The sequence below is a fragment of the Muntiacus reevesi genome, chromosome 1 (genome assembly GCF_963930625.1).
Source record: "Muntiacus reevesi chromosome 1, mMunRee1.1, whole genome shotgun sequence".
Lineage (NCBI taxonomy): Eukaryota > Metazoa > Chordata > Mammalia > Artiodactyla > Cervidae > Muntiacus > Muntiacus reevesi.
In genome coordinates, this window is record NC_089249.1 from 191462576 (window position 1) to 191477334 (window position 14759).

At 41.2% G+C, this 14759-nt stretch overlaps 1 pseudogene; it reads right to left on the bottom strand.

Moving 5' to 3' along the window:
* Nucleotides 1–1006: 1006 nt before the first annotated feature.
* LOC136156133 (zinc finger protein 709-like) lies at nucleotides 1007–2399 on the bottom strand (annotated as a pseudogene).
* Nucleotides 2400–14759: the final 12360 nt, after the last annotated feature.

The following is a 14759-nucleotide window of genomic DNA, read 5'->3' on the forward strand; positions in this document are numbered from 1 at the left end:
TTAAGAGTTTTTTGGATTGCAAGGAGATCCAACCAGTTCATCCTAAAGGAAATCTGTCCTGAATGTTCATTGGGAGGACTGATGTTGAAGCTGAAACTCCAATACTTTGGCCACCTGACACAAAGAACTGACTCATTGGAAAAGACCTTGATGCTTGGAAAGACTGAAGGCAGGAGGAAAAGGGGAGGACAGAGGATGAGATGGTTGGATGGCATCACCAACGCAATGGACATGAGTCTGAGTAAGCTCCAGGAGTTAGTGATGGACAGGGAAGCCTGGCATGCGGCAGTCCATGGGGTCACAAGTCAGACACGACTGAGCGACTGAATTGATTGGTTAATGAGTACCTACAAAATTATCTCACCTCAATGAATACTTGTAAAACTAACTACAAATCCATACAATAGAAAATCACTTTGAGAATGAGTCAAATTACAAAGAAAACGTATGCACGAAATTTATTTCTTTCATGTTGTGAATTTTCTGACAGCTTATCCATAATAGTACTTACATGGATGACTTCTTTCCAGTAGAATTTTCACATGACTGAAAATATTTGTTAAAATTGGAAGTTTCCCTTGTTTTTCAGTTACAAGGTTTCTATCTTATGTACATTTTTATACGGTTTTTCTGTAGGGATGTGGGGCAAGTGAAGGTTTTCCTAATAGTTTACATTCAATACAATTCTCTCCAGTCCTTCCATGGCTTCCCAGAGAAATGGGACTAAAGGCTTTTCCATGTTCCTTACATACATACCATTTCTCTCCAGTGTGTACTCTCATGTGTCCTGGGAGGGTTGGGTGATATATGAGGGCTTTTCCACATTCTTTTCATTCATTTTCTCCCTGGTATGAGTTCTTTCATGTATTTGAACATAACTGGGAGTGCTGAAGGCTTTTCCATATTGTTTACAAAAATAGGGTTTCTCTCTAGTGTGAGCTCTTTTATGTATTTGGAATGAACTGGGACAAATAAAGGCTTTCATACATTTCTTACATTTATGGCACTATTCTCCATTATGGATTTTTTTCATGGTTTCAACAAGAACTGGGAAGGCTTTACTACAAGTTCTACATGAACAGGGTTTCTCTCCATTGTGAGTGTTTTTATATGTTTGTAATGAACTAGGACAACCAAAGCCTTTCCCACAGTCCTTACATTTGCAAGGTCCGTCACCAGTATGCACGATCATGTGTCTTTGAACATTTGAAGAATAAATAAAGGCCCTTCCACATTCCTTACATTCATAGGACTTCTCTCCAGTATGAGTTCTTTCATGTTTTCAAATAGAACTGAGGTAAGTGAAGGCTTTACCACACTGCTTACATTCATAGGGCCTGTCCCCAGTATGATTTCTTCCATGTATTTGACGACAACAAGGAAAACTGAAGGCCTTACCACATTCCTTACATTTATATGGCTTTTCTCCACTGTGAGTCCTTTCATGACAACAAAAGTAACTGGGACAATCAAAGACTTTCCCATAGTCTTTACATTTATAAGGTTCATAGCCCATGTGCTTCATCATGTGTCTTTGAAATTTTGTAAGAGAACTGAAGACTTTCTCATGTTCCTTACATACATAGGGTTTCTGTCCAGAATGAGTCCTCTCATGTTTTCAGCAGGGATTTGGACAAGTGAAAGCTTTATCACAATTTTTACATGTATAGGGCTTTTCTCCACTGTGTCTCCTTTCATGACTTTGAAAGGATCTAGAATAACTGAAGGCTTTACCACATTGCTTACATTCATACGGTTTCTCTCCAGTATGAGTTCTCTCATGTTTTCGAAAGGAACGTGAACAACTGAAGGCCTTACCACATTTTTTACATTCATAGGGCTTTTCTCCAGTATGTGTCCTTTCATGTCTTCGAATGTAACTGGCACAACTGAAAGGCTTTACCACATTGCTTGCATTTATATGGTTTCAATCCACTATGAATTCTCTCATGTTTTATAAAGTAACTGAGACAACTAAAAGCTTTACCACATTGCTTACATTTATAAGGTTTCTCTCCAGTGTGTGTTATTTCATGAATTCGACAGTATCTGAGAGAACTGAGGGCTTTACCACAGTGCTTACATCATTAGGGTTTCTCTCCAGTATGGGTTCGTTCATGTTTTTGAAAGTTGTGGTGATATATGAAGGCTTTTCCACATCTTTTACATTCATAGGGTTTCTCTCCAGTGTGAATTCTTTCATGTCTTTGAATGGATTGGCGAAGCTTGAAGGCCTTCCCACATTTCTTACAATCATAGGGTTTCTCTCCAGTGTGAATCTTCTCATGCGTGTGTCTAGATCGACAATGCTTAAAGGCCTTCCCACATTCTTTGCATTTATATGGTTTCTCTTCATATTCCTGATACTCACATGATTTTGGTGTAGTATGAGATGTCATGTGCCTATTAAAGAATGATTCATGAAGACCTGTCCATATATACTGAACTCGTATAGTTTTATTCCAGTAGTTTTCTTTTCCTGATTATGATTTGAAATCTGGCTAAACGTTTCCCCATACTGATTACCTTCTTTATTTTTACAGCATCTCTACCATATGACTGCTGTAAAAAATAAGAAGCATATTATTAATGAATGGCTTATTAATTATATTTATTAATAGTTATGGAATGAAAACGAACCTTTTCCAGTCCTGTTGGTCACTGCTGAGTTTTCCAAATTTGCTGACATATTGAGTGCAGCACTTTCACAGTATCATCTTTCAGGGTTTGAAATAGCTCAACTGGAATTCCATCACCTCCACTAGCTTTGTTCATAGTGATGCTTTCTAAGGCCCACTTGACTTCACATTCCAGGATGTCTGGCTCTAGGTGAGTGATAACACCACTGTGATTGGGTGGCGAAGATCTCTTTTGTACAGTTCTTCTGTGTATTCTTGCCAGTGATTTTGGAGACCCCCAAAATAAAGTCTGTCACTGTTTCCACGGTTCCCCCATCTATTTGCCATGAAGTGATGGGACCAGATGCTATGATCTTAGTTTTTTGAATGTCGAGCTTTAAGCCAACTCTCTAACTTTCATCAAGAGGCTCTTGAGTACTTCTTCACTTTCTGCCACAAGGGTGGTGTCATCTGCATATCTGAGGTTATTGATACTTCTCCCGGCAATCTTGATTCAACTTGTTCTTCCTTCAGCCCAGTGTTTCTCATGATGTACTCTGCATATAAGTTAAATAAGCAGGGTGACAATATACAGCCTTGATGTATTCCTTTTCCTATTTGGAACCAGACTGTTGTTCCATGTCCAGTTCTAACTGTTGCTTCCTGACCTGCATACAGGTTTTTCAAGAGGCAGGTCAGGTGGCCTGGTATTCCCATCTCTTGAAGAATTTTCCACAGTTTATTGTGATCCAAACAGTCAAAGGGTTTGGCATAGTCAATAGAGCAGAAATATATGTTTTTGTGCAACTTTCTTGCTTTTTCGATGATCCAATGGATGTTGGCAATTTGATCTCTGGTTCCTCTGCCCTTTCTAAAACCAGCTTAAACATTTGGAAGTTCACAGTTCACATATTGCTGAAGCCTGGTTTGGAGAATTTTGTGCATTACTTTAGAAATAGTAGAGTTTTTTAAATGTCAAAGTTCTCTAGAGCAAGGCACATAAACTGATCTAAAAGTGGAAAGACCATCTGAGAATTTAATTACACCCATCTTACATCTTGAGATTCTCTTGCCTAAATGAATCAAAATTCTATTTGGTTCCACAATTTTTATGCCTTACATCATCTCTCTCAATCAACTAAAATCCCAAGTGCTACTGCAAACTAGTTAAAGGGGTGCAATATTTAAGACAAAAGAATCCAAAGGAAAGGAAACTCAAATACTGGAATCAAAACAGATAAACAATATAACCAACAATGACCTACTGTATAGCACAGGGAACTCTACTCAATATTCTGTAACCACCAATATGGGAAAATAATCTGAAAAACAATAGATATATGTGTATGTATACTGGAATCATTTGGCTGTAAACATGAAACTAACACAACATTGTAAATCAACTATATTCTAATATAAAATAAAAATTAAATTAAAAAAAGAACCAGGAAGCAGCCTGCTTCCCTAAAATTCAGAAGAAAAATCCACTTTCAGAAAGTTGAACATATTCCAGACTTGGGGTCTAAACACTCTGAGTTGAGATGGAACCCCTAGAGTGGGTCATCCCTGGTTAAGGAAGACAGGGTACACGTGAGCAGTCATAGGAATGAACTCTGCAAGTGCCATATGCCCTCCCCTCTCCTGTAAGCATGGAAGCTCTCCTTCTCCCAAACTTCCATTTTCACAAGTTAGGAAACTCTCAACCTGATTCACTTTAATTCTCACCCAAAAGGAACTTCCCAGTTCATAAATCTTTGCCCTGAGACAGAACATCTGATCTTCACAGACTTTCCCGTTGTGGACAAATTATACTAACTGCACCTACACTGTGGATGCAAAACTCAAACACCATGTCTAAAAATGTCTAGGCCAGGGACTTTCCTGGTGGTTCACTGGCTAAGACTCCACACTCGCACTGCAGGGGGCCTGGGTTCAATCCCTGGTCAGGGAACTAGATCCCACATGCTACAACTAAAGATCCCGCAGGCTGGAACGGAGATCAAAGACCTGCCTACAGCAACTAAGACCCGGAGCAGCCAAATAAATAAGTTAAAAAAAAAAAAAAAAAAAAAGTCTAGGCCTACGGAACCAAAACAACAACCCCAAAAAAGGCATCATCCCCACTCTTACGTAAAGGTGAACCCTCAGCTTTCCAAAGTTCTACATCTCTCACTATAAAGGCTCCTTCTGTGATGGGTGTGAGTTTGTAGGACACCTGTAAGAGGAGGCTTCCCAGGAAGAAGCAACTGGGTCTTGGAGTACTTCCCGTTGCAGACTCATGGGGGCCTTAGTGAGGCTCACCGACCGCAGACCTCTCCTCTCCCTAGACTTCCTTTGGAACACTGAGATTGTAAATGACATGAAGCTAGTTTTAGAGCAAAATTACTTAAACCCAGTGTTTATGTGGGAAGGAGGAAAGAAAATAGTAAGGCACACAAGTAGTTCAAGCAGAAACCCCCAAATATCTATTCCATCCAGAATAAAACATGTCAGTTAATTATTATTTCTGTGGCAAGAAATTCATCTGTAAATAATTACACCTGTAAATAACTATACTTGAACACTTCTGGTCTAAGCCATGCAGTTCCATTTGAAAACATCCAAAAGTAAGCACAGGCCTCAGAAACATACTATACACGTTCAGGGAAAGAAAGAGTGAAAGCAAAATTCTTAACAAATGGAATTAATACAAAAATATTCTATTTTGTCTCAAAGTCACCTTTTCTCGCCTGTTTGAACTATTTTATACTGTCCTTACGGCTGTATTGATTACATGTTTTTCCTTTCTTGGAAAACGGAGACTTTAAATCTGTTCAAGGTGACAAATCCAGGGAGAGGTAGTGCTGACAGATGAGAACGTTGGGGAAGTTTTCAAAGAATAAACTCCACCCTAAAGACTTCCCATAGGATGCATGTGTCCTTTTGCGGGGAGAGGCAAAAGGTTTTCATACAATGTACATGATTCCATGTGGTTCCTCGGCTTTCTACTCACATAAAATATCCACAGATTAAAAAAAAAAAAGTCTTTAAGAGCCATCCATGGCTCTGTAGGAAAAGGATAAACTATTAAAATATTTTGTCCCTTTGAAATGCACCGCAGTTATAACGATGCTGTGACTCCGAAAGGGGAAGCTGGCTCTGGGAATGAAAGGAAGGATCTGGAAATTCAGGGTTTATTGCCAGAGCCAGGCTGGCGACGGAGGTTGGGGGTGGTGCAGAGCTGTGGATTTGAGACCCCGCTCTAAAAACAAAACCACTTGTAAAACTCGGAAGAAAACGAGTTCCTCGCCCTCGGAGGGGAAGCGAAAGACGATGAACTCCACAGAGCACTGTTCCTCTCGCGTACAATCCCAGCAGACGCAGTCAGGACTCTTCCCTGACGACCCTCCCTTGTTGTAACCTCACAATATGAGGAAGACGCGGGGCTGCAGGCGCTGAGCTGCTCAGAGGGACTCCGGGCTCAAGGGCCAAGTCCCCGTGCGCCCTGAGGCGCCCTCGACGCCCGAGGGCCCAGTTGCCGGCCCCGCCCCACGCTGATTGATATAGGGGACAGAAGTCCGAGCACGTATGGTGTCCGCAGACCCGAGTCCCGCCACGACCGGTTCCGACCAGACCCTCCACCCTGACTCCACATCTCGGGGCAGCCCACTCACCATTGCTAGGTTTCCTTGAGTCCCTCCTATGACTCCCACGACCATCGCGAGCACAGCGCGAGAGACACTGCGACAAACCAGATGTCATCAGCGACTCAAGATCCCTAGTGAGGTGGGTCTTCCGCGCCAGTGCGGCACGTCTCCCCACCCACCTTACCCAGCGGGGCTCCTGATTGGACTGTTTGAGAGGCAACGCCCCACGCTTGAGTGACAGCAGGGCAGGAGGTTGCGTGTCTGCAGAACCAGCCTCCGTCGTCGGGCGGCGTCCTGACCCGGCAACGGATATTTGCATTAAAGTGGAACTTCTTCCTGGCTGGGCGCTGCCCGAGTACACGTTTTCGTCTAGTTCTTAGTGAACTCCGAGGCACAGGGAAACACTGATTGAATTCCCAAATGAATCAAGTAAGGACAGCACACGAGGATGGCCTGTATCGGGGGACCCTGAAATAATAGGGTATTATGTCCTTATAGGGATCAGGGTCTTAGCTTAAATCTGTCAGATCAATCCAAATTGTGACCCTTGGTTAGAAACACAGACACTAAAGGTGACTCCACCACCTGTAACAGTCTGGCGCCATTTTAATAGTTGGCATTTGCTAGCTTTGAGCCTTTAATCCCCCAGTGGCATTTCCCCACTCATATAAAACTATGAATCAGCTTGCCATCTGCCAATTTCTTACAAAGATGTTAGCTGGCATTATGATAGGTATTACATTGAATCTTCATATCCTTTTGTGGAATAGTGCCAGTGCAACTATATTAACTTCCCTGAACCATGAATTGGGATGTTTTCCCGTTTATTTACACTTGTCTTAATTTCTTTTCACCATGCTTTGTAATTTTAAGGATACTCTCATTTTATATTTGTTGTTCTTTTTCCAGTTCTTTGAGGTGTAATTTTAGGCTGTTAATTTGGTCTCTTTCCTAATATAGGTGTTTATAAGTTTCCGTTTTACTAGTCCTTATGTTGTCTACATGTGTCCTTGTGTATCTCTGCCCTGCTGTGTTTGGGTATACCTAGAAACTCAATCTTAAGTAGTCTGTGTCTTAAAACTCTGTTTTAATCCACTCTTTTTATACTGAGCTCTGTTTATAGGATAGGACGGTACTGGTGTAGAAAAACGTTCTCTTACGATTAAACCTATAATATTTTGGCAGGACAGAATCCCTGGACTATGAGCCAGGGATTGTATTTATTCCCTCCCGTTTGTCACAGAGGACACCTGAAGGGTCAGGGAATTGTCTGACTGCTCTGTCCCATTTCAGATAAAGTTTTGGCAAATTAGTTTAAAGAGAGAGCCTGAATTGAAGGGAACAGAATGGACTTCCCTGATGGTCCAGTGGTTAAGACTTTGACATCCAATTCTGGGGAGCAGGTTCTATTCCAGGTTGGGGAACTAAGATCCCATATCTCTCACAGCCAAAAATCAGAACATAAAAAAATAACAGAAGCAATATTATAACACATTTAATAAAGACTTAAAAAAATGGTCCACATAAAAAACAAACAAACCAGGAAATAGAATGCTTTGAGTGCATATCAAAATGGTTTCCACTGATTCCTGCATGAAGAAAGAGGCATTTTTTCCATCATTCAGCCCTGGTTGGGCTCCTGAATGAAAAATTCATAAATTTGAGGGGTTCCCTGAGACTGAATTCTCAAAAGGTTTTAAATCTCAAGCTGATCCAATCTGTATCTCCAACAAATTCAAGTTACCAGTTTAAATGTTCCCTGAGGTTTACTGGCTCTAGCTGTTTCACCTCCAGGTAACTGACTGTCTCTGATTCTATGTCTGTCTCTGATTTAGGAAGCATTGTTGGCCATGTACTCAAATCTCCCATGAATCTAAGAACAGGTTTTGCTTTTCAGGTTTTTCAACTTTTTTTTATTGTTGTGAAGATAACAATGATCACTCAGAGCTTTTTACATATTGGAGCAGAAACCATCCACTCAAGTTTTTTTTTTTTTTTTCCCCTTTTAAGACTGTTTATCATTTTCACTATTCATTCCTCTGCTTGTGATCATGTTGGTGGTTTCTGAGTTTTTCTTCTCTGATCATACTTGGATATCTTTCCTCATGTTCTAAAATATCCTACCCTGAATACATGTTTGTCACAGAAGATAATGTCACATTATCTGTGCATTATCTTCTGTTTTATCATTATCTTCTGTTTTATCATTACCCAGTGGGATCAGATGTCAACACTGATGTCAAGTGCATCAATAGAAAGATGTTTATTACTCAAAGGTACTTTCTAAGGAGAATATGGCAAGCTAGTTCAGGTGCCTTGGTTTGGCTCTTTAATGTCTGTATAAGTAAACCAAACATGGGCATCCAGGAGGCCTGTAGAAATCAAATTTTTACCAAAGCCCACTTGGCCACACAGTCCCAAAGTCCTCTAGGCCTTCGGAAGTAATCTAATGTTCCTGACTAAATGTAAATCTTGTGGGGAAGCCCTGCTTTTAAGTTGTCTAATAAAGATCACAGACTGTGTTCTTCCCTTTCCTCTCTCTCTGTAATTTCATGCAGCTGGGAAGTTATTCTAAACTTATAGCTCAGACCTGAGGAAAAAGGAATAACAACTGAGACCACAAAACCCTCTACTTGTGTGTCTCAGAGCTTCTTCCAGCCAAACTAAAGAGCCCACACTGAGATAATAGCCAGAATAGCTCTTTCTGGTCAAACCCTGTCCCCTTGAGGAAAGGATAATAAGAGCTACAGAGAGCAAGCATGTTCACTAAAGTCCATATGTACTGATGGTGAATTTGTCCATTTAAAGATTTCATCAGTGGATTCCTCCAAAACAACATAAAGTCTCCATTCTGCAATTGCAGGACCTAGTGTTTCCTGAGTAGACACCCTAGCTGCTGCCTGGCTAACTTCCAGTCTGGAGTTTATGGCATTACAAGCTGTGATTCCCAATCTCCTGAGAAGAGAATGAAGAAACTGAAGTAAAGTCTTCCTAGAACCATAAGACTAACTGGGAAAGAGAAAATAAAGATGGTTCTCAAATATGCCACAAATATTCTGTTAAGGCCTGTGCTGGGGGGGGAAAAAGTTACACCAGCGTGTAATGCAAAAACAAAAGAAAAAGACCCAGAAACCTTAGCATATCCTTTTTTAACACAAGATTTAAAATACATATAATGAAAGTAACTGAAGCAAAAGAAAGAAACAGAGGTATAACTAACAATCACTGAGATTTTCCTAAAATTAACCAGAGATAACAATGGTAGACCCATGAAGCTCAGTAAGAATATATTTTAAGACTCTAAAGAGGAGGGGACGTCCCTGGTGGTCCAATGGTTAAGAATCTGCCTGCCAATGCAGGGGACATGTTTGATCCCTGGTCCAGAAGATCCCACATGCCTCAGGGCAACTAAGCCCTTGTGCCCTAGAGCCTGTGCTTTGCAATAAGAGAAACCACCTCAATGAGAAGCCTGAGCACTGCAACTAGAGGGTAGTCCCCGCTCGACTCAACTAGGAAAAGCCGGCACACAGCAACAAAGACCTAGGGCAGCCAGAAATAAGCAAATAAATTAAAAAAAAAATTGTACAGGATTCTGTATCAAGCACTATTATTTTTAAAAAATAAAGAAGTAAAGACTTTCTGAGACAAAAATTCAGGGTATTTGTCATTAGTCAACCTGCTTTGTAAGAAATGTTCAAAATTCATAAGAAAGAATACAAATGAAAGTGGATTAGAAGAGGAAGAGACAATTTTTATATTATCATATATAATAGATGACAGTATGTAAAACAGTATTAGCAACAATGACATTGTTAATGAAAACCTTGTGGAATATGATGGGCGAGCTGAGAATAGTTTGGTATGAGGTAACTGTACAACCACTGAAGAAGTCAAGTGTTACTTGACAGAGGATGTGGGTTAGTTCTAAATGGAAAGCCCAAGGGTGACCACTAAAAAAGTTTTTAAAAAATGTAATTAAAAAAATAAAAATATGTAATCGATAGCCTAAAAGAGGATAAAATGAAGAACCAGGTAAAATGGTCAATAAAGCCAGAGAAGGTAGAAAAAGTTGGGGGGATGGTGGGCAGGGGGCAAGAGGCCAATGAAAGAAAGAGCCAGGGCAACAAACAGAAACATTAGGAGGTGTGGTAAATGTTAACCCAACTGTATTAATCACACTTCAATCATCAATTGTCTCAAAACAAATGAAGGACAAACACAGTAATATCAGATGTTAAAAATTGTAACTGTACGTTGTATAAAAAAGAAAATTTTAAAGATGCACACACAGGTAGATGAAAGCTAAAGGGATAGAGAAAAATGCACCATGCCAAAACCAATCAAAAGAAAGGTGGCACTAGTGTAAGAATTTCAGACAATGCAGATGTCAGACCAAGGAAATCTCAGAGATAAAAAGCAGCTTTACAAAATGACAATAAGTTCCATTCTCCAAGAAGGCAAATGAATCCTTCATGTGTACACTCAGAACAACAAAGGGGCAAAGTAAATAAAGCAAGGTCTGAAAAAATGCAAGGAGAAATACATGAATCCATTATTACAGTCATACATCACCACCCTTTTATCAAAAGCTATAAATTTCATCAGGCAGAAAATCAGGAAGGGCAGAGCTGAATTGAAGAAGCACTATGAAACAATTTGATTTCATTGTAATCTATGGAACGCTTTATGCAACAAGGGCAAAATACACATTTTTAAGTTTACATGGAACATTCACCAAAACAGAATACATTCTGGCATATAAAACAAACCTTAACAAATCTGAAAAAACAAAAATCATACAAGCTATGCTCTTAAGACCTCAAAGACATTTATCTAGATATAAACAACATAACAATAAAAAAGAAGCAGATATCAATAGCAGCAAGAGAACTGGTAAACCCTTCAACACGTGGAGATTCAACAACACACTTTGAAATAATACATAAGATCAAAGAAGTCTCAAGAAAAATTAAATTTATTTTGAAATAAATGAGACCAAAATGTTTCAAAGAATGTGGGATGCAGCAAAAGCAGTGCCTAGAGGGAAATTTATGCCATGAAACAAATATATTGTGAAAACACCAAGATGTATAAACAATAATATAAAGGCAGGCACCTTAAGAAATGATAAAAAAAAAAGAGCATGTAAAATGAGAAGTAAGCAGACTAAAAATCAATAACAATTAGGAAAAAAGATTTAACTTGGGCTCTCTGACAAGATTAATAATATTGATAAAGACCTAGTCAAGATAACTAAGGAAAGAAGGAAGACAAAAAGTACAAATATCAGAAAGGAACAGAGGGGAAAATGAAAAGGGTTTGATAAAATCCAACATCCATTTATGAATACAAACTACTAACAGAGGGAACTTTCATTTCTTGAGAATGAACATCTTAATGAATCCTGTAGCCAAATCTGTAACATTTGTTTGTATAACATGATTGATTATCTTTGTGAAACATCTGAAAAAAATCACAATGACAGAGATAGCTACTGGTATTAATAAGAGACTGAGACTGAGGGTTCATCAACTGCATTCCAGTGGTTAGGACTCAGTGCTTTCACTGCCATAGCCCCAGGTTTAATCCCTGGTTAGGGAATTAAGATCTTGTAAGTGGTGTGGTGCAGCTGCCAAAAAAAAAAGAAAAAAAAGATGAAGGCAGATCTGTACAACTCATCCTGATGATGCGTGATGTTTAGTTAGATGTGGTGACCCCTTGGGTTTGGTTCTCCATGAAGGCTGTTCCCATTAAAGGAAGAAGGCCAGCAAGTTTCCACTGAGCTCCATCAGGCACCAGGGTGCACTGTCATCCTTAGTCTAGGCACGTCCCTGAGCTGTGCAATCAGTTCATCCCAAGCAACTACCCAAGGAACCAAGGTGTTGGAGAAGGGTGACTCCTCTAGCACCATAGCATTCTTCCAAGGATCGAAGAAAGAAATGTCTTCTCTCCAAGGGAGGTATAAGCCAGAGGGCCAAGGTTTGAGTTCATCATACCACAAATAAGTGTGAGTAGGGGAGCTGAGTTGCTGGGGTGCTATTTCCAGGACCAGGGCTATAATAGGCACCTCAGTGGAGGGCCATATGATCAGTGCTTATGGGAGGCCTCTATGTTTTAGAGAACTCAGAATATGAGTAACCAAGCAAGACCCTATTGGGCCTTCTGGGAACAGACACCCACCTCTACCTGCTCTTGTCTATAGAAAAACTTTAGCCTTCTGGTCCTTTTGTGACTTGGAGTAAATTTAATCAGAGATGTGAGCAAACGCAGAAAGGAAAACAGTTAAGTAAGACAAAGTAATATGGAATAATAGTAATGGAAGAAGTTAACTCTAGGGGCTTTCCTGGCGGCTCAGTGGTAAAGAATTCGCCTGCCAATGCAGAAGACTCAGGTTCAGTCCCTGATCCTGGAATATCCTACATGCCTTAGAGCAACTAAGCCCGTGGGCCACAACTACTGAGCCTATGCTCTAGAGCTCAGGAATTGCAACTACTGAGCCCATGTGCTACAACTTCCGACTCCTTTGCAACCTAGAGTCCCTCTTCCAGAACAAGAGAAGCCACTGCAATGAAAAACCCACACACCACAACTAGAGAGCAGCCCTGGCTTGCCACAAGTAGAGAAGTCTATGCAAGAATGAAGAGCCAAAAAAAAAAAAAAAAAAGTTAACTCTATATTGGCCACGAACAGGTAGACCCCAGACTGGTTGGAAACAGAAGTTTGATGATGTTAATTCAAGATTACCTCACCACCAACCAATCAGAAGAATGTTTACGAACATATCCCACAACCCCCTCCCTCACCCTGTCTTTAAAAAACCTTTCTCAAAATCTTTCAGAGCGTCAGGGCCCATTAAGCACTAGCTACCTTGTGAATGCCTTAATGGATGCCTGCCTTGGTGCCCTGCAATACACCCTGCACTTCCCTTCACCACATCACAGTGTCCATAGACTGGCTTTACTGCCCACAGGGCAAGTGGACCCAAGTTTGGTTGCATTAACACAGAGATAATTACAGTTTTGTTGTTCAATCGCTAAGTTATGTCCAACTCTGCAACCCCATGGACTGCAGCATGCTAGGCTTCTTTGTTTTTCTCTATCTCCCAGAGATAGTGCTCAAACTCATCCATTGAGTTGATGATGCCATCCAACCAACTCATCCTATGCCACCCCCTTCTCTTTTAGCCTTCAATCTTTCCAAGCATCAGGGTCTTTTCCAGTGGGTCAGCTCTTCCTATCTGGCAAAGTATTGAAGCTGCAGCTTCAGAATCAGTCCTTCCAATGAATATTCAGGGTTGATTTCCTTTAGGATTGAGTAATTTGATCTTGCAATCCAAGGGACTCTCAAGAGTCTTCTACAGCACCACAATTTAAAAGCATCACTTCTTTGGCACTCAGCCTTCTTTATGGTCCAACTCTCACGTCTGTACCTAAATACTGGAAAAACCATAGCTTTGCCTATACAAAGTTTTGTAGGCAAAGTGATGTCTCTGCTGTGGCTGTTGGTCCACAATTACCCAGAGGGCAAGAATCTTTGTTGCAATAGATGCAGGGCCAACAGCCCCAGAATTACTTAGAACTTTTGGTGAGTCTTCTGGAATCTCACCACCTACTGGCTACATTTTCCTGTCTCTTCTCTTTTCCTTTCTATCGGAAATAACTGCTCTATATGCAGTATTCTTACCTGGGAAATCCCGTGGGCAAAGCAGCCTGGCAGGCCACAGTCCACTGGGTCGCAAAGGAGTCAGACACAACTTAGCCTCTAACCAAAATCAAGGTGTGTGCGTGCTTGCCTGTTCAGTTGCTTCAGTCATGTCTGACTCTTTGAGACCTCATGGACTGCAGCCCACCAGGCTCCTCAGTCCATGGGATTCTCCAGGCAAGATTAATAGAGTGGGTTACCATGCCCTTCTCCAGGGGATCATCCTGACTCAGGGATTGAACCCACTGCTCCTGTGTCTGCTGCATTGCAGGCAGATTCGTTACTCCCTGAGCCACCATTGAGGGCTCCAAGGTAATATCTACCTTTTGGGCTTACCTCATTCACAGGGTATACTCATCCTCCTAGCCCCCGGTCCGCCATCCAGCTCTAATGTCTGGGTAAAACCAACCTCAGTCACACCTTCACCCTAAATACAGATAGGTTCCAGGACCACTGGAAGGAGAACTCCGTTCTCATACTCCAGCTCCCAACTCAGAAACAGCCAACTCGGAGTCCCCCGAACAGAGAACGGACGCTTAACGGGGTCAACACCACCACACAGGGCACAGGAAAATCTCCCCAGCTTACAGCAGCTCAAAAAGCTGGAACCTCCAGGCTTTCTTATTAGAGTCAACTCCGCAGATTTCCGAGTTGACCGCAAGGAGGCCGGTCCCGCCAATCCGGGCCGAACAGAGCCTTCGGCGAGTCTCCGCAGTCCCGGGGACCTCACTCACCATTGTGACGTGTTCTGGACCTTTCTGCGTCCTTCCTTCGTCGCCAACGACCAGTGCTGGTCAGTGCAACGGGCACTGGA